This window comes from Leptonychotes weddellii, chromosome 3, assembly GCF_054177405.1.
Source record: "Leptonychotes weddellii isolate Sample4059 chromosome 3, ASM5417740v2, whole genome shotgun sequence".
Taxonomy (NCBI): Eukaryota; Metazoa; Chordata; class Mammalia; order Carnivora; family Phocidae; genus Leptonychotes; species Leptonychotes weddellii.
This window is the reverse complement of record NC_138371.1, coordinates 121,217,352-121,235,246: the sequence shown is the minus strand read 5'-3', so window position 1 is coordinate 121,235,246 and position 17,895 is coordinate 121,217,352. Positions and strand designations below refer to the sequence as shown.

The window sequence follows — 17,895 nt, the reverse complement described above, 5'->3', positions numbered from 1 at the left end:
ATGCTTTATGGTGTTAGCGTGGTTTATTGCTTTATTTAATGAGATAAATAACTGGACTGCTTGAAAGGGGTGTTTTTTGAACAAAGCATTAACTGAGGTGAGAAAGGAGTTGTCTTCTACTTTCTGTTCTGCCTTGCTTGCAGTACAGTCTGGGTACTTTTTAAATTATCTGTTCCCAGCTTTGTTGCATGAAGGTACAGCTACATCAGGACATTAGCTTGTTGGTGCTCACTGTTACTTTTTTTTTTTTTCTCTTTTAATAGATACAGCTTTTGACTGAAAAGAAAGATAGACCAATAGACAATGTTAAGGAGAGCACAGACCCTAGTCTCAGTCTTGAGGACAGCTTTTGGAAAATAGTGGCTGGGATTTCCTTGTCTATGCTCTTGTTTTCTGACTGCCCAAATCTGCATTGTCACAGATGGGCACATTTTTGCTAGATCAAGGAAAAGATGAATTCTGTGGCTTTGGAACAATGTTTTCTTCAATTGTCTAACCACAGGCAGAATAAGGTCTTTTTGAGAAAGGGAAACTGGACTACAGGCATCTTTCTTCCATTAAAAGATGAAATGGATCTTCAGTCAGCCTCACCACATACAACTCTTGCTTTATGTTAACATGCGTTGAAATCTTATAGACTCTGTCCTCGATCTCTGTACTTGAAAATCTCTTGTAATACTATAAATTACCCTTACTGGCTTCTTTTTTTTAAGCTCTGTGAATAATCCATGTGTTCTCAAATTTCTGTTCTAAAAATGTCCCTCCAGGGACCTGCAGTGAAAACGAGGTGTTGTTTTATGTTGTTTGAACACTGTGTGAACCCGCTCCTTGCTTTGATTTTGGAAGCTGACCATATCTGAGGTGGTTCTCCTAGCCTACAGCTGTGCCAGATTCTCTTCTTCTCTTCATAGCCTCCAGGTCTAGGAGTCTCTGCTTGCATGAAGGTGGGGTAAGAAGTGTGACCCGCTGTAAGGAAAAGCTGAAGCTTACTCACCCAGGGAAGCAGTGAGCCTCGATAAAAATGGCACTGGAAACGATCCCCCTTTAAGACCGTCAAACACGAGAAATGCTCAACAGAATGCTGTGAATATATTAGGCACTCAGTCAATATTTGTTGAATGAACAGATGAATGCAGCAGAGGGTAGTAGTCATGCTATTTTCAGCTCAGCCTCTCTGGTGGCAGCTTTCATCTCTAGCTACTCTTTTTATTCTTCACTTGCCCTCTTGCCATCCCATTGCTGCTCTGTCCTTTCTTCTCTAACCAGGAGAAAAGACAAGGGCTAGTCTGGGAATCACATTCTTAGGCAGGACTGGGCTGAAGGCAATTAAAGCTCATAGACCGAAGGGGCTTCAGAGCCAGCTTCTCTCAACTGCAGACATAGACACCTGCCTCTACTGTCCTGTCCTGATGCTTGACTGGTGGGATGGTCCTAGGTGGTCAAAAGAAGTTCATAGAATATTGACTTTTCAGGGTCCAGGTTGGGTTTCTAATGTTTTATAAACCAAGGAGTTTAATTAGCTGTGTTCACACCACATATCTTTATTCCAGCATACTGTGGATGAGTTGCACGCTCTTGACTCTGGAAATGGGAAGTGTCCTCCTCTAACTTCTTAGCTTTACAGAACATGGTTTGTGTCTGTTACCATTGTCATTTCTGGCTTTCGTATGGCCACAACTATCTGTTAAGTCAGTGGAAAACAGACTGTGGTTTTTCTTAGATATTTTCTTAAACTCCTTTGGGGCAGTGTCTACTCTGGAGGCAGTTTTTCCTTTCTCCACCTTTAGGATAATTCTGAGAATCTAAGGAAAAATTGGTATCTTTTGGACTTTCAGCCAAGTGTATTTGCTGGCCAGGCTAAACATTCAAGCAGATTTAGAGTGAGTGACACTGAGTCTTCAGTTACAGGGTGAAGTTCACCACTTTGATGTGTCTTCTTTCCCATTGTGTTTTTTTTTTTCTTCTAAATAGAGTGGAATCCTATCAAATGTATACTTAGCTTAAACAAATACAATTATGCTTAGATAACTTTGTTTTCTACTGCAATCAGTAAGTGTTTGCCTTGGGGCACACAGAAGATGATAGAAAAGAACCTGCTATTCCCTTGATTGTCTTAATTCCCATGTGGTGCTCATGGTGTTAACTTTTCATTGTGCCGAGAGTGTGATTCTAATATCGATTGTACAACAGATTGTTGTTACCACATAGTCTCTAAATAGAAGTTAGGTCCTTGGTCTCAACCAAAGCCATGGTTATCTGTTCCACCTTTGCAGGAAAATTTGGATATGTTGAACTGAACTGAGAGACTGTGTGTCTCCAACATGGTACATTCCTTAGGGATTTTCAAGGGTAATTTTGGTGATATGTAATTTTAGCCCTAAGTGCTCACTTCAGAATCTGTCACCTACAATAATACACCACAGTAATGTCTGATTTGTCTTTATGGTGCCTTTTGTGATAAATAATTCACATTCTGGTAACATTCTGCATTTTTTTAATTTAAAGTGCTTTTTAGTCTTTTTAGGTAGTGAGGATATAGTTTGAGCTGGTATTTGTTGTCTTCTCTAACTGTGCTATATAAGGTCTATGTAACCTTTTTTGATCTGGGACATTATGGAAATTTAGAACCATGCCTGGAGCCAAAATGTTGGACACATCCCAGTTTGCTTTTTTAGAGCTGATTGGTGGATGCTGTATGCCACAAGATACTAAGAGTCATAAAAATAAGCTTAGATTTCTGAAAGATAAACACCAAAAACACCAAAGCTCAATCCTACTGTTCTTGATAATGACCCACACTGTTAATTGTAGATTGTAAGTTGTTGTAGTAATAGGGAAGGTCTGCCCTGATTGGGAATTGGGAAAGATGTTGGAATCTGAAGATGGCCTTTGTCTAAATGCAGTGAAACTCACACAAAGCCAGGCTTCCTTGTACGGCAACATTCAACAACAGTCTAACTCGAGAAACCTTGAAGAATGATGGAAATATTTACTCTTAAATTTTATTTTTAAGGGATTTCAGATAGAAAAATCATACAGAAATCTTTCTAAAAATTCCCTTTACACTTCTTTTTTTCACCAGCTTCCTACACATGGCAACTGCTCTGCCTCAAGTGCACTCGTGGGTGGTGCTGCCATTCTGAGCCCTCACACACCACACACAGACCTTCTTTGGTGTATGCAGTCTTCTGGAACATGTACTGTCTAGTGCTGGTGGTTTTTCTTGTAAGCATAAGCTACTCTTGCCCCAGAATTCTGGTGAATAAAATCTTCATATCAGTATGAAAGTTTTGCTTTTATTTACTCTTTGATACTGACTTGAGACATACTGCTTGCTCTCACGTTGATATAATATGTTCAGTCAAGTTGTCTAAGACCCTGACAATCAGACCAATCTGCCTTGGGTTCATTAAATCAGTGGGGCCACTATAAGGGGAGGTATGTGTACAATTACAGTTACAGCATATAGCAAACAGCAGGCCCAAAGTAGTACTCCTCACTTTGCCTCTTGGTCTCTCCAGAAGGCCATATAGAGGTGGTGGATTTAGATGTAAATGGCTCTGACTGAATGTGGCAGCCCTGAATATGGCGGTAGTGGTGGTGACTGGCTTTCCTTTTTAGTCTGAGTGTGACTTTTATCTCAGATGATTCTTTGAGTTACTACCAGAGTAGGGCATATGGCTGCGGTCTGGGGGAGAGAAAAACAACTAAGTCTACTTGGTATATCTTTATTCTTTACACAACTTTGCTATAAAATTTATACAAGCATCTGTATTAGTCAGGTTCTCCAGAGAAACAGAATCAATGGAATGTATGTGTTTCTCTCCTTCTCTCTCTCTCTCTCTAAAGGGATTTATTATAAAGAATTGGCTTATGCAGGTGGGAGACGGACAAATTCCAAGGTTGAGTTGGCAAACTGGAGACTCAGCAGAGCCATTGGTATAGTTCCATTCTGAAGGCTAGCAGGCTCAAGACTCAGTAAACATAAAAGCTGATGTTTTAGTTCAGGTCTGAAGGCAGGAGAAAAACTGACATTCCAGCTCCAATGCAGTCAGGCAGAAGGAATTCTCTCTTACTCCGAACTTTTATTCTCTTCTGGCCTTCTACTGATTGGACGAGGCCCATCCACAGTAGAGAGGACTATCTGCTTTACTGAGTCTACCAATTCAAATGTTAATCTCTTCCAGAAACACCCACACCCAGAATAATGTTTGAGTAACTATCTGGGCACTCTGGCCTAGTCAAATTGACACATATATTTATCCATCGCAGCATTCATGAAGAATGTAGGAACATATAATTTACAATTCAATTCCCATTTATATGTATGGCTATTACTTGATGGATGTGATCATGCTTTTAGAATTCAGTGAAAGGAAAGGCATAAGAACATTTTAATGAGATTATTTATTTCCTGTGTTTTTCTCACGGAGTTATATTAATCTGTAGATCCTTTTTCCTCTACTTCATTTAACAACTTATAGACTTTATCTTGCTGTCTTTGGCGTCAAAAAAATGATGTGATAGGTCTTTCCCTGTTCTATGAAAAATGATTCTTTTTTGTCTAAAGAAGGTGCTCATCTTCACACTATAAAGTCTAAATGGTCTACCCACCATAAAAAGAACAGTTAGGCCAGAATTTCTGCCTGAAGAATAGCTTTAAAGAAATCCTGTGGTTGTGCTCACTTGGGCAGCACATGTACTGACACTGGAACGATACAGAGAAGATTAGTATGGGGCCTGAGCAAGGGTGACATGCAGGTGTGTGAAGTATTCCATATTAAAAAAAAAAAATAAAGAAAGAAGGAAAAGAAATTCCGTGGCTTTTTTTCCATTAGTTTCAACTAACATGGGTTGTCTCAGAGAAGCTGCGTGAGCTGACTCACCTCAGTATGATGCCTGTTGGGTTTTGTATTACCAGCTTTCTTCACCTGAGAATTCGACTAAGAGAGAAGTCTGTCAGCAGATTACAGCTTGATCCAATTGGTGGTTATTTGGGCCACAGCATGGGGAAATATCTGGGGGGGTTGGGTGGGCCTTCTAGGTGTGAGGCTCTTTCTTGCAGAGGTGGTTTATACAAGAGGCATGGAGAGGTAGCTCCTAATTTTCTTTTCTTTTTTTTTTTAAAAGATTTTATTTATTTATCTGACAGAGAGAGACATAGCGAGAGAGGGAACACAAGCAGGGGGAGTGGGAGAGGGAGAAGCATGTTTCCCGCCGAGCAGGGAGCCCGATGTGGGACTTGATCATGACCTGAGCTGAAGGCAGACACTAAATGACTGAACCACCCAGGCGCCCCAGCTCCTAATTTTCTTAATACAATCAACTGGGAGGAAAAATTTGCTGTAATGGTATTACTTCTGTGGTAAACCTTCTCAGAGATCTCTGGCCTAAAAGAAAGACTCAATAGAAATACTGACTTTACTTGAAGTCTGTGGGTCATTTTTAAAAAGTTTTTATTTTATTTTATTTTAAGATTTTATTTATTTATTTGACAGAGAGAGAGCACAAGTAAGGGGGAGTGGCAGGCAGAGGGAGAGGGAGAGGCAGGCTCCTTGCTGAGCAGGGAGCCCGATCTGGGGCTCAATCCCAGGACCCTGGGATCATGACCTGAGCCAAAGGCAGACACTTAACTGACTGAGCCACCCATGCATCCCTAAAAGTTTTTTAGTTCCAATTAGTTAACATACAGTGTTATATTAGCTTCAGGTGTGCAATATAGTGATTCAGCACTTCCATATAATACCCAGTGCTTATCACAACAAGTGCCCTCCTTAATCCCCATCACCTATTTCACCCATCCCCCCAACCCCCTCCCCTCTTCTAACCAGCAGTTTGTTCTCTATAATTAAGAGTCTATTTCTTGCTTTGTCTCTCTCTGTCTTTTTTTCCCTTTGCTCATTTGTATTGTTTCTTAAATTCCACATATGAGTGAAATCATACGGTATTTGTCTCTGACTGGTTTCTTTCACTTAGCATTATACTCTCTATCTCCATCCATGTTGTTGCAAATGGCAGATTTCATTCTTTTTTTGGTGGCTGAATCATATTCCATTGTATATATATATACCACCTCTTTATCCATTCATCAGTTGATGGACACCAAGCTGCTTCCACATCCTGGCTATTGTAAATAATGCTGTTATAAGCATAGAGGTGCATGTATACCTTTGAATTAATGTTCTTGTATTCTGTGGGTAAATACCCAGTAGTGCAATTGCTGGATCATAGCATAGTTCTATGTTTAACTTTTTGAGGAACCTCCACACAGTTTTCCAGAGTGCTGCAGCAGTTGGGATTCCCACCAACAGTGCAAGAGGGTTCCTTTTTCTCCACATTCTCATCAATACCTGTTGTTTCTTGTGTTTTTGATTTTAGCGATTCTGACAGGTGTGAGGTGATATCTCATTGTAGTTTTGATTTGCATTTCTCTGATGATAAGTGATGATGAGCATCTTTTCACGTGTCTCTTGGCCATCTGTATGTCTTCTTTGGAGAAATGTCTGTTCATTTAAAAAAAAGAGATTTATTTACTTATTTGAGAGAGAGAGCACATGCAAGTGCGGGGAAAGGCAGAGGGAGAGGGGAAAAAAAAATCCTCAAGCAGGCTCCCTGCTGAGAGGGGAGTCTAATGTGGGGCTCAATCCCAAGACTCTGAGATCTGACCTGAGCCAAAAATCAAGAATAAGATGCTTAACCAAATGAGCCACCCAGTTGCCCCTTCTGCCCATTTTTAAATTGGATTATCCCTTTTTTAGATCTTGATTTGTGTAAGTTCTTTATATATTTTGGATACTGACCCTTTATTGGATATATCATTTGCAAATATCTTTTCCCATTTGGTAGGTTGCCTTTTAGTTTTATTGTTTTCTTTACTGTGCAGAAGCTTTTTATTTTGATATAGTCCCAAAAGTTCATTTTTGCTTTTGTTTCCCCTGCCTCAGGAGACATATCTAGAAAGAAGTTGCTATAGCTAGTGTCAAAGAAGTTACTGCCTGTGTTCTCTTCTAGGATTTTTATGGTTTCAGGTCTCACATTTAGGTCTTTAATCCATTTTGAATTTATTTTTGTGTATGGTGTAAGAAAGCAGTTCAGTTTCATTCTTTTGCATGTTGCTGTCCATTTCTCAACACCATTTGTTGAAGAGACTGTCCTTTTCCCATTGGGTATTCTTTCCTGCTTTGTTGAAGATTAATTGACCATATAATTGTGGGTTTATTTCTGGATTTTCTGTTTTTTTAAAGACTATTTATTTTAGACAGAGAGAAAGAGAGTGCGAGCAGGGGGGAGGGGCTGAGGGAGAAGGAGAGAGAGAATCTCCAGCAGATCCCCCGCTGAATGTGGAGCCCGACGTAGGGCTCGATCGCACAACCCTGATATTATGACCTGAGCCAAAATCAAGAATGGGATGCTTAACCGCCTGAACCACACAGGCACCCTTGGATTTTCTATTTTGTTCTATTGATCTACATGTCTATTTTTGTGCCAGTACCATACTGTTTTGATTACTACAGCTTTGTAATATAGTTTGAAGTCCTGAATTGTTATGCTTCCAGCTTTGCTTTTCCTTTTCAAGATGGCTTTGGGTATCCATACACATTTTAGGATTGTTGTTCTAGTTCTGTGAAAAGTGCTGTTGTTATTTTGATAGGGATTGCATTAAATGTGTAGATTGCTTTGGTTAGTATAGGCATTTTAACAATATTTGTTCTTCCAATCCGTGAGCATGGAACATCTTTCCATTTCTTTGTGTCATCTTCAATTTCTTTCATCAGCATTTTACAGTTTTCAGACTATAGGTCTTTCACCTCTTTGGTTAAGTTTATTCCTAGGTATCTTATTATTGTTGGTACAGTTATAAATGGGATTGTTTTCTTAATTTCTCCTTCTGCTGCTTCATTATTAGTGTATAAAATGCAACAAATTTCCGCATGTTAATTTTTGTATCTTGGGACTATAAATTCATTGATCAGTTCTAGCACTTTTTTGGTGGTCTTTAGGGTTTTCTATACAGAATATCGTGTCATCTGCAAAGAGCGATACTTTTACTTCTTCTTTACCAATTTGAATGTCTTTTATATCTTTTTGTTGTCTGACTGCTGTGGCTAGGACTTCCAGTACTATGTTGAATAAAAGTGGTGAGAGTGGCCATCCTTGTCTTCTTCCTGACCTTAGGGGAAAAGCTCTCAGTTTTTCCCCATTGAGGATGACGTTAGCCGTGGGTTTTTCATAGATGGCCTTTATTATGTTGAGGTATATTCCCTCTAAACCTACTTTGTTGAGGGTTTTTATCATGAATGGATATTGTACTTTGCCACAGGCTTTTTCTGTGTCTATTGAAATGATCATAAGTTCTTATCCTTTTTCTTATTGATGTAATGTATCACGTTGATTGATTTGCAAATATTGAACCACCTTGCAACAGAGGAATAAATCCCACTTAATTGTGGTGAATGAGTTTTTTAATGTACTGTTGGATTCGGTTTGCTAGTATTTTATTGAGGATTTTTACATCTCTGTTCATCAGGGATATTGCCCATAGTTATCTTTTTTAGTGGGGTCTTTATCTTATGGCCATTCTTTTTGCTGTTCTTTGTACCTTCAAATCAGACTCTCTGCTTGGTCACCTGACCCTTTTTCCATCCTGTCCCTTCCTCAGTGGTTCAGGACTGGTACAAATGTGCTGTACTTGTCAGACCCTATTTTGGACTGTTCTTCTCTCCTATCTACCGTTTTTCACTCCCAGAGTGTTTCAGACTTGACCTTTGTCTTTCCTTTCCAGGGTTGTGCTTGCCTTTTTGGATCAATGAGATTTTCAGCTTTTTTGATTCTCTGACTCTTCTCTAATGCTTCTCATTTCTAGGTTTTTGAAACAGACATCTCTTCCAATCCTATTCTGGGGTCTGGAGCCTCACCCTGTGCTAACCTGTCCCGGCTATGGACTTATAGGTAATTTGAGAAGTAGCAAGCTCATTTTATGGATTAAATTTATACATCAAATAAATATATACAAAGAAATAAACATATATAAAATTACTTCATTCCCAAATTATTTTTCTTCCAGACTTCTGCTTGCTAAATCAGAATTTTGCCCTTCTAGGACCTTCATAGTAAATCACTAAGCAAAATGCAAAATCTGCCTCTAATAAAACAGCCTCTAAAATGGATGGGATGGAGGGCTAAACCAAAAGGGGAAAAATAAGAAATTTGAGAAATAAGAGAAATATCTCTTTCAGTATTAATACTTTTTAGATTATATCTCTATATAGTAAGCTCTCAGCATTTTATGGGGCACACAGGAGTTTAATAACAAAAGTGTTAAATGGTTAAAACATGTAGGAGTAAAACAAAAAAATGTACTATAAGTTGGCTAAATTTTTAAAAAATGTACTATAAGTTGGCCAAAACAAAACAAAACAAAACATATAGGAGGCCAAGCCTAGTCATTAGCCCTCTTAAGGTATCATGGAATGGTCACTTTGCTCATGGGACTCAAGCAACTCTGTTTTGAAAGCTTTTCTGAATGATAAAACATTGTTAGAAACGAGTGAAATTTTTCTACTACATGTAAACTTTTCATCAGAAGGAATTAAGAATTACTTATCCTCATATAATTGGACTAGGTTTTATTCACTAACAATAAAAAATGGTTATTGCCTTAATTGTTTTCACCCTGGGGCTTATTGGTCATAAAGCCCTCTAAAAACAAATGAATTTGTAGTGCTTATTTTGACAAGAAGTAAATACAAAGGTAAAGCATAGTTTGTATAGTGTTGTTATCGTGACACTCTTGGGCATAATTTATATATAAAGAAAATAAAAAGGCAAACGTAACTTTTAAGCTGATTGCCGGTAAAGAACTTAATTGAAAACAGTTTTCTTCTTTTAAAAAGTGATTTATTTTAAATGTGCTTTAAAGAACAAAGGTCTTATTGATAACCATTTTAAGTGTATTATCTCAATGTGGGATTTAAGTAAAAGGTCAAATCTTACAGAGGTATTTTTGGTATGACTCAGTTCAGATCACAGATGAACTTTATCAAGAAAATGAAATTAGTTAACATTTTCAAGTCTGAGCACTTGTCTGGAGAGGCAGCAACCCCACCCCGCCCCCACCACCACAAATATAGACTTCAAGGAGAGAATTTTGGTTGAGAAACATGGAAAACAAAAAAATTCAAAATGCTATTGTGTAAATGTTCTTTAAGTAAGATAGTATTATATGATGGGAAAAGTACTGGATATGTTTTACTAAAGAATAAACAATTCACGTATGTGGTTTTTGCAGTGTGGACAGATGAATCAGATCTTTTCTGCTTAAAGTTATTTGCATATATTCAACATATTCAATTAAAGGACCAATATTTTATTTCAGAAAAGCTAATGTGGTATTTTTAATTTAACAATTAACTCCTGTCCAGTAGTTCATCTTTCACGCCCAGCCCCTTCACCCTCCATCTCCGGAACATCTGTGACTTGCCTTTTTCCTGGATCTCATGTGACTCCTACTATAAGTAGTTTATTGGCCAAATAAGAGTCACACACCCAGTCATAGCAGGGCAGGCTCCATTTGCTGATGGGCTGTGGGACTGGGTGCTCACAATATTTAGTCATTCAGCTCCTTTCCCAAGGAATAAGTCCCAACCATTGAAGTAATTAACCTTTGCCTTTGAACTGGAGGTTCATCAGGGGCAGGGAAGGAAGGGCCTTCTTTTCACTTTCCTTCTCAGTGCTGCAGCTGTCCCTAGCTTCATAAATGACACCTGAAGTGTGTGCTAAGGAAAGAGCAGGTGGGACTCTGGTCCCTAGGAAGCACTACTTGGTAAAAGCTCTGAGCAACCTAAAATATTAAACAATGAGAGTCTCTTATTCCCTAATATTCCCTGCTGGGGAACCTTTTTACCATTGGACTTCATTGTCTTTATCCCATTTCCTGCTCTTGAAGTGGCTGAAAGAAGTGCCTTTCAGGCCAGGAGGTTGGGCAGTAGCTAAGACCTCCAGTTTGCATTCCTGACAACCTCTGCCTTAGATGTGAGTGATACTTCCAGGCTCTTCCTGAATTTCCATTGGATGCTCTGGCAAACAAATGCCAATCTTGACTCTTCCATTTAAAACAGTTCTTCCACTTTGCTATGTGGATTAGAGTTAGAAATTTATGTTTTCCTGGACTTATGTTGTCCTAGACTCTGCTTCCAGCTTGCTATTTTCCATCACTCCCTTCTTCCTTACTAGCAGAACTCTGGTTTCCTTCATATATTGGCAGCAACATGCTGAGTCCTTGGATCCTGACTGGTCTAGGCCAATTGGAATATTTTTCCCAGTGTCCCTTGTAGCTAGAGGTGGCTAAATAACCTAGTTCTGACCAGTAAGACTTAAGCAACAGAAGTCCCCTGGGAGGAAGGAAGGAAGTGGGGAGGGACAAGAGAAGACAGCTTCCTGGGAAAGTTTTTGTGCTCCTGATAAAAGGGTACAGAAACTGCTGGGCTTTTTGCTCCTTTGTCTTGGCTTGAATGCAAATGTATTGCCTAGAGCTGGGGCAGCCATTTTGTGACCATGAAGTACAGGCCTGAATGCTTGTTATATGAGAAAAATATACCCCCACCCACATAAGCTTCTGTCACTGGAGGATTCCATTACGTGGCCCAGAATTTCTAATTGATACACACAAAAATTCTAAGATGTGCAAAGAAAATATATTTCTTTCTATTTTTTGTAACTGATTTTACCTTCTTCCTGAGTTTTCAAGGTTGGAAATGATGGTAGAGTAGGTGGTAGTAGACATTAACATTTATCAATTAGTGATAATTTATTTTGGGTAAGTGACCCAGTTCAATTTTCCTTCCACTTCCCCTGTACCTCTCTAAGATGACATTTGGGGGAAATGGGTAGGGGTTCTTAAGCAATGGTATGCTCATCTGGCTTGCACTGGCTTATCAGAATTGATTGTTACATTTTTGGGAATTTTGCAAGTCAGTTTTTATATATAGTCTTTATTAACAACTAAGTGATATAAATTTACAATTAAGTAATATTAAAAAGAAAGACTCAAAACTCATCACTTCCTAATTATTGAACCACATTTGACTATTATCTATACAACTGAAGTTATTTATGTTTACTGTATCTGTAAATGGAAATACTATATAATAGTACACTGCTGTGTATCTCATCTCTTCCCAACTCCAAGTTCAATGGTGTAATGTTGGTAGCTTGAAGTCTGCCTTGGTGGGAGTATTCACACCAAAGAAATCTCCAGGTGCTAGAATGTAGGACTTTGGAGTAGGGCTTTTCCTCTCTGAAGAGTCTCTTGTTAAACATTTACTGGAGAACCACTGGTCTTAAGTGACTTTAAGTTCTGAGCAGAGAGGAGGCTTCATTTCCACACACACTTAGGCCTTTGTGTTCCCCTCTGTTCTCCACGACAGTGTCACTTATTGGCAGATCACTAATAGTCCTCTGGTATCTGCTTCCTGTGAACTTGGGCTCTCTCATTCTTGGCCCTTATGGTTGGTCTTCCCTAGATGACTTGACTTCTGGATTCCATCCCTGCCACATGGGAGCTGAGGAAGACTAAGGGGTGTTACCTCAGACTTTATTTCTTCTAATCACATCATTTTTCCTTTCATGAGACTCCTCCATATTGGTGTGGAAGTCATTCTGGGATGAAATTTCCTCCTGGAGTCCCCATAGGAAGTGGGGACAGAAACCCCTCTACTTTTGACTTTTCCCTCAGCCTTTACCTAATAACCTCTCCTGTGGGGTTTAGGCCTAAGGCAAAAAAACCATGTCATGCTCTCTCCTTGGTTATGTCTCTTATTTGAGGTCACCATTCACTGTAAAGTTTAATTTCCATTTCTGGTTGGTAGGAAATGTTTCTAAATCCTGTTCTCTTTCCTGAGGAAAGAGTTGGTTTTTCCCTTTCTCTGAGGCCATAATGGTGGGAAGGCTGTATAAAAGCTGAATAGGAGAGACTGAATTAAAAATACAACTGTAGGCATAAAAATTATCTCCATCATGCTTATTCGTATGAGTCATCCTGCCCAGACTTTCACTTCTCAGAACTCCATTAACTACTCCAAGGCTCCACAAATGAAGAATAATAAACAAACATTTGTCACTGAAAACAAATGTGTAGTTGTATTACCCTTGATATATCAGTACTTAAAAAGATATCTTTTGCAATTAATAAAATCCTTGAATTCTTTTGGGTACTAGAAATAAAATTGGAGGTAAAAAGGAATAAATTGGTCTTTAAGAGGTTAAAATATACTGTTGCAGGGACAAGTTTAGGAACTAGGCAAAGAATATTGCCAATGCTTTGCTATCTCTTGAAACAGCTCTCTCAGTGCCCCTGGCATCTCTGTGTCTTCAACTGAGTCCCAACCATCTGTCAACCAGTCCTCCTTACTATTAATTGTTAATGGCTTAAGATGTCACCACCTCCTTAATTGCATTTGAAACCTTAAATATGCTTTTATTCTTTCTAGTTATAAATAATAATTCATGTTCATGTGAAAATATAGATAATCAAAAGTCATTGAAACTGTTGCCTAGAGACAACCACCATTAATACCATGGGGTGCATCCTTCATTAACCATTCTTCTACAAATTACTTTAAATGGCTGCAGAGCATAGGTCATATTCATTTTAGTCAGTTATAAAAACATATTTATGGTTTAACAATAACTTCAAATCTGTTTACTGACATTCAGAACCTGTTGTCAAGATGGGGAAGATACTTCTGTGGGGGAGGTCTTCCTGGTGCACCTTAAATCACTCCATGCCTTTGTTATTTTGCTTCTCAAACTCAGAAATCTTTTCCTCCTCTTCTACTTCAGTTAAAATCATCCCTGTCTTAAAATCCACTGGAGTTTACCTGTTCAACCTCCTTCAAATTTCCTGCTAATGTTCTCTTCCCTTTCCCTGAAGCCCTTATTACATGTGTTGCTCACACAGTACTCATTTGTACATTTTCTCAAATTGTTGTCAAACTCCTTGTCTCAGAAATGTTTAGGGCAGAAAGGGCTTTCATGATCACCCAGTCTATTTAAACAATGAGACCCAGAGATCTTGTTATTACAAAGATTCTATGGCTGGAATTAAATCTCTATTCTCCTGACTTCCAATCCAGCTTTTTACTATCTCAAATTCCACCTCTTTATTTAGAAGCTAGCTAGTAAGCTTTAAATGCAAGGAGCCATTATTAGTATATTCTCCATTTTAAGGATGAGGAAACTGAAGCCATAGTTGAGTAATTCAATGTAAGGTCAAACAGTGTGTAATTGGTGGAAACCAGATTGCACTTGGGCCACAGACTCTAGTATTCTTGCTTTTAATGCACATGGGACCAATTTATGGCAATGCCATAACTTCAGGAGAGAGAGTTAGATGAGAACTGAAGACTGGGTATGACACACTGGAAAATGTTGACTTTTTCCAGGGGAACTTTGATATGGGAGCAGGATTGGGAGCAAAATTATGACGTGGTTGTGAATGAAGAGCAGTCACAGGGTGGTGGTTGGAGGAGGAGGTGGAATTGAGGGGAGGCTTGCTTTATTGATTGTTTGGATGGGGAAGACTCAAGAACCAATGAAACATCTCAGAAAGGGAAGGCAAAGATGAGATCAAAATGTAGGTGAAGTGACTGGTCCTGGAAAGGACTAGGATACTTTTTAGACAAGAAGGAAATGGGAAAGATGGGTAGGAATAAAACCTGAAAGGTAGAAGGGATGAAAGTTGTGGATGCCATGTGCTTGCGTGTGTGTGTGTGTGTGTTTGGAATTTAGGCAGCAATGTTGTCTTAAGATAAAGGGGCTAGGGTTGGAGTAGGGGACTTGAAGAACATGGGACAGCTTTGGAAGTGCTGCTAAAGGGAAACACAACAGAGGAATATTTAGGGAAGAGCAGAGATTGGAGCTCTTAAATTTGTAATTTAGATAATCAACATGGTTTTGTGATTCTCTCCAATAGTACCAGAACTCTCAGAATTGGGGAAATCAGAGAGTTTCTGGGGATTGTCAGGAGAGGGGACAGGGAAACAGGGCAAGAGAATGGAGATGTTGATGAGAACGTTGTTTAAGTGATTGACCAGGAATCATTGTCTGTATTATTGATGGGCTCAGAACTCATTATAGATCTGTCTCATATTTGCTTACATTTTTGTCATGCCTAGTGACAAAGAACATATAGGTGTACATATGCTTTCACATCAAAGTGCAACAGTCTACTTCATTCACTCTCCAGCCCTCCCTGCAGATCTTGGTTCTGGAGAAGAGGGAAGGGAGGTCCCTAATGAAGGTTATATTTTACTTTCCCTCTCATTCAGTGGTAGTGGGTGTATGTTGATGGATGGTAAAGGGAAGATTTTTTTCAGCCACCTATGGAATCCCTAGAGTGCTGAGTCACTGTCTTCAGGATGGAAAGAGACAGCATGTCTTTCAGTTCATGCCAGCAGTGACATCATGGTCAGAGTGTGCTCCTGTTAGATCAAGAGCCCCAAGGGGCTCAAGGGAAAACACAGGGTCTCATTTTTATGAGGCTAACTGGGAATAGCCATGGTTCTTATCAATTGCCACCTGCCATCAGCTGTTTTCTCTCCACCTGGTTCCAAGCAATCTAACACACTTATTAAAAGTTCAAACCAGCACTTACATCACCATCATAACATTGCTTACAATTCTAGGCCTAGAGGATTTTACTAATTTAATCAGTAGTCTGGTGATCAAAGAGAGAGGGTTCATTATGTGGGCATTGAGCCAAGGAAACAGTCTCATGAGGGATTTTGCTGGCATGTCCTCTGGCCACAGGTATGGAAGGAAGAAGTGTCAGGAAGAGTTGATAAGCTGGGAGTAAAGGCAGGGGTGGGTTGGACATTTGATGAGGTGGAGGAAGAGGTTTAATGGGAGAGGTAGCAAGGTAAGAATGTAGGGTCAGAGAGCAGGATTTTCAGGTTTACATTTTAGATGCATTCTGAGGCAGTGTTGTAAAGAGAGGAGCACATGAACTTGGGAGTCTGACCAGCATGTTTTAGAATCCCAGTCCCTGCTATCTCTAAATAGGGGTGCTATAGCCTACTGATAGGTCTGTTGTGATGGTTACAGATAATGATGCAAAGTTACAGCCATGGTGCCTGGCATTCTGTGAATACTGAGGAAGTCAGATTGGCTAGGTCATGGATACGAACACTGAAGTTACCCAGATGTTGGCAAGACTCTGGGAGAGAGAAAGACTTAGAGCCAGGTGCCAAGGCCTTCAGGCATCCTGGGGGAGAGGATGGAAGAGGATGGTATTACAGAATAGCACATGCTTCAAAGAAGAGGATCTTTAGGAAAGACAGCAACAGTGGTTTGGAAAAGACAATGGAGAGTGAGGGGAATGGCCTTTTCATGACATGGGCCTAGAGGAATGTGTTCCCTCCAAGTCACTCAAAGGTTTTTCTACTGCTGAATCCTAGGGCCAATCCATACTCATCCTGCCTCTCAGTGTTTCTTCTTCTTCCTCCCTTCCCCTCCTCTCATGAATGAAGACATGGTGGTCATTGCTCCTTTCTCTAAGACCTCCTTCCTTGCTGGTCTTCCCCAGGTGAAATCTATCCAGGACTATTATGAATTTGTGTAGTTGACTTACCTGCTTGGTATAGAAGAAGGATCAAAGGCTGTGACTATATTCAACTTACTCATTACCCCGTTCCCCACAGATACTTTCTTCGGCAAAAACACTACTCCTTTTGGCTAGAGCAGGTGTCCCTCACCCCTGCCTCCCTTTCTTGCTCCTCCTTCTTTCTCTTCCTTCCCCAGCCCCCTCTTTTAAGCTCCCTGTCCTGGTGACCTGTACCTTCCATTAGGCAGTGCTGCTCCCATCCTTTGGAGGGGGAGATTCTGTCCCTCATCCTCTTTTGTGTCTTTGCACTTCATCAGGTTTGTTGTGGTGCCGTTGCTGGGGGTTGGGGTGGACTCAGGCCTTGTTACATGCAGGAGGCTTGCGGGGTTCTAGAAGTGGAGAACTCAGCAGTCCTTTCTCCCTTGGGGACTGGGTGTGCTTGGATGAGCACCACTCTGGGGAGCAGTAAGAGTAGCTCTGAAAGTCTGAGTGGGCCCTGTCTTGGCAGAGGCATTCACCTCACTGTTTTGTTTGTCATCAGTAGGATCATTCTGTAAGAGAAGTACATGTGCACATGTGTGTGTGTGTGAAGTTCTTAGAGCTGCCCTGTTTACTGAGAAATAAAACTGAAAACCATAGCAAGCTCAGGTTTATATTCTGAAATCACAGCCGGTCTGATAGAGCCTTAGGTTCATCCACAGCTTTTTTTGTAGTCAGGCACTGATGCACTTTTCCCTTACTGAAGTGAAAAGGCACAGGCAGATTAAGAATTTATGGTAAAACAAACTATTGGAAGCATTATATTCCCTAGAATTTCACACATTTAATTTTGTTATATTTACTTTTTTACATCAGGCCTTTTAAATCCTGGAAGGAGAGCAGACTTCTGGGGATTATTTTTTTTCTTCTGTTTGGAAATAAATTCCCTTGGTGTGACAGTTCAGACAAGCTGTTTGGACTGCCATTGTGGAATACCCCAAAGGGGGGCAGGGAGGAGGCCTCTTGGTTCTGTGCTTAAGGTGTTGCCTGTGTCGGGATTGTCGCTCATTCATGTCCCGTGGAATATGGTGAAAAGGCACAGTTGGAATCTTTTTTTTTTTTTTTTTTTTAAAGATTTTATTTATTTATTTGAGAGAGAGAATGAGACAGAGAGAGAGATCATGAGAGGGGGGAGGGTCAGAGGGAGAAGCAGACTCCCTGCCGAGCAGGGAGCCCGATGCGGGACTCGATCCCGGGACTCCAGGATCATGACCTGAGCCGAAGGCAGTCGCTTAACCGACTGAGCCACCCAGGCG

General features: G+C 40.0%; 1 long non-coding RNA gene and 1 other non-coding gene across 3 annotated transcripts in view; both read left to right on the top strand.

The window, feature by feature from the left end:
• Positions 1-17,895, top strand: part of LOC115938695 (uncharacterized) — a 137,923-nt gene that overhangs the window by 86,188 nt on the left and 33,840 nt on the right. Inside the window, exon 8 of one of the 2 annotated variants that reach the window (XR_014143968.1) lies at positions 8,864-8,949. This is a non-coding gene — a long non-coding RNA (uncharacterized LOC115938695). Of the gene's footprint in view, positions 1-8,863; positions 8,997-17,895 lie in introns of those variants that run through there. The other variant, XR_014143969.1, reaches the window with a different exon arrangement.
• LOC115942291 (U6 spliceosomal RNA) lies at positions 4,679-4,785 on the top strand. Its single transcript, XR_004076892.1, has one exon. It is a non-coding gene; the product is annotated as a U6 spliceosomal RNA (small nuclear RNA).